Source organism: Raphanus sativus, unplaced genomic scaffold, assembly GCF_000801105.2.
Source record: "Raphanus sativus cultivar WK10039 unplaced genomic scaffold, ASM80110v3 Scaffold4045, whole genome shotgun sequence".
In the NCBI taxonomy this organism is placed as follows: domain Eukaryota; kingdom Viridiplantae; phylum Streptophyta; class Magnoliopsida; order Brassicales; family Brassicaceae; genus Raphanus; species Raphanus sativus.
In genome coordinates, this window is record NW_026619348.1 from 1677 (window position 1) to 4458 (window position 2782).

General features: G+C 39.4%; 1 non-coding gene across 1 annotated transcript; it reads right to left on the minus strand.

Annotated features, from left to right (window-relative positions):
- Positions 1-1181: 1181 nt before the first annotated feature.
- LOC130507118 (small nucleolar RNA R71) lies at positions 1182-1288 on the minus strand. Its single transcript, XR_008942206.1, has one exon. It is a non-coding gene; the product is annotated as a small nucleolar RNA R71 (small nucleolar RNA).
- Between the last annotated feature and the right edge of the window lie 1494 nt (positions 1289-2782).

Sequence of the window (2782 nt, forward strand, 5' to 3'; positions counted from 1 at the left end):
TTGTAGCGATCGATTGTATGAAAAGTGTATCGATCGATTAAGACGAAAGTCGTATCGCTCGACTCTTTTCCGAGATCAACAAACGACAGTTGAGATCCGAGATCTAGTAAAGGAGACCCTACTGGTCGTACCAATTGATTGAGTTCATGGACTAAAACCCTATTGTCACTTTCAAACTGCATAAATTCATACCTGAGAAATACCTGAATCTAGCTATCCTCCTCATTTAAAAACAACCTTCACTTCATTTACTGAACAATTCCCTTGTTCACATTAATATTTACTGCTTTAAAACTTATAAAACCTTAAGTCTATTTTAATTCTATTTAATAAAGCCTCGAAGTAATCCTAGAGTCCTTGTGGATTCGATCCCTAAGTACTGCATCTGAACCTCTTATTTGAGAGAGTAATTCACTTTTTAGGGTAATTTGAGTGATATCAAATTTGGCGCCGTTGCCGAGGACTCTTTCTTATTACTTTTAGATTTAATTTAGGATTTAGCATAGACTTTGTTACTTTTGCAAATTTTTCTATTCTTTTGTTTTACAACAAAAAGGATGGAGAATAGAGATATCGGCCAAGCATCGATCGACACGGAACATTGTCAATCGAGCGACGCAGATACTGAAGAATCGATCGTTTCATCAGGAAAGTTATCGATCGATACCACCCAGCCGGAAGCAGGTAAGTACCCTCTTACCGATGCTAATAATGAGAAGGTAGTCCAAACTGAACCAATAGGTCAATCAAGCAACATTTATAGCCAAACTACTGAAAAACAGGGGACTGAAATCCCTGTTAAGTCAAACTCTACCTTAGACATAGGTAAAGAAATTAAATTGCCCTTGCAAGACTACTTAAACCCCAATAGGACCTATTCCAATAGGTCCGCTATCAGAATACCTGACGACGTCATCTCGAAAACAAGGTTTAATGCTGACTATTATAATATGATGCGTCGAAACCCTTTTAAAGGATCTTCTCAAGAACATCCACAAGACCACATCGAGGGTCTAGAGGAATTGATTCCAGACGAGTATATTCGTTGCAGACTTTTTCCATTCTCATTAGAAGGGGGAGCCTTAAGATGGTTAAACTGTCTACCAAGAGGATCCCTGACTAGTTGGAAAGAGATTAGAAATGCTTTCCTTAAGCAATTCTTCGACGATACTCGTTATTGGGAAGTAAGGAGGCGAATCTCTACTTTCCGTCAAGATCCTCAGGAATCATTCAAAAATGCATGGGGAAGATTCAAGAGTTACGAACTCGAATGCCCCCACCATGGTTATCCAGCACCACAATTTCTTAAGATCTTTTACAAAGGTGTTATTCTGAGCTATAAGACAACGCTTGATACAGCAAGCGAAGGGAATTTCGTTACTAGAAATCCTATGGAAGCAAGACGTCTAATCGAAAACATGGCAAGAGGAAGATCCTATGAAGAAATGGATGAAGAAAAAGAGAAAGAAAAAACTATAGTCTCAATAGAAAATACTGAGTTAGCTGAAATAAAAAATTTCATAAATTCGCTTCATTCTCTAATTGAACATCTACGGGGAATGGAAGAAAAAATTGCTAACCTTGCAACAACTCTAAAAAGAGAGACAGGTCGTCTTCCTGAAGGACCGATGCTAATCCTGGAGCAAAACGCCAGGCATATGCTGTGATGCTACGAAGCGGAAAACGCCTTGAAACGAATTCCAGAGAAGATGTCAGAAATAAAAAATTCATCGATAATGCGGAAAAAGCAATTCCAACCCCATAGAATTGCTTGATAACGACTCCGACTCAGAAACATCAGAACATAGGAAAAATTCTTCAAATGAAAATAATCAGGGGAAAACTATAGATTTAGACAAAGAGAATCCCGATGTCGAAGTCGAAATCGACCATCTAGACGAACCACATGTCGATTGATCCTCTGGGAAGGAAAACGATCGACCGTCTGGTGGCACCAGCAATAACAATACACAATCTACAGGGACTGAAAGAATCTATAGAGCTCCTCCCCCATTTCCCCCCAAACAAACCACAAACTAAGAAAGCATTGGAACATGCAATCTGCAAAAAGGCTTTTGATAAAATAAAATTCGAGACATCCCTCAGTGACGCTCTTAAGATAGCCCCTTCGGTGAAGAAATACATGAAAGATATGATATCCTCAAGTGGAGAACAAAGCGTCATGCTAGTATCAGAGGAAGTAAGTGCGATAATACAAGGAGGGACTTCAATCAAAAGGTCTGATCCTGGTAGTTTCGTCCTAGATTGTAAGATACAAAACACACGTTTTCCTCGATCTCTTTGTGATCTTGGCTCTAGTGTAAACCTCATGCCACACTCTGTAGAAGTTTCGCTAGGTTACGATGTATTTGTCCCAACGCCTATCACATTAGTTCTAGCTGATCGCTCTATTAGGGTACCTGAGGGAATCCTGGTGGATGTGCCAGTCAGAATTGATGATTGCTTCATACCAGCAGATTTTGTAGTACTCAAGTGTAAGTAAGTGCCGAAAGACCCCCTTATATTAGGACGGCCCTTTTTAGCTACAGCATGAGCAATAATAGATTGTAGAGGAGGAAAGATCGGTTTAAATGTCGGAGATATATCAATGAACTTCGACATGGAAAAACTATTAAAACGTCCTCTGATAGACGATCATGCCTTTTACACGGAAGAAGATTCTGAGCTGGAAAAAGAATACCTTACGGATATATGTGCTACCAATTCATCAGAAGACACATTCACTCCTGATGAACAAGAAATTCTGAACGTAGATAGCAGA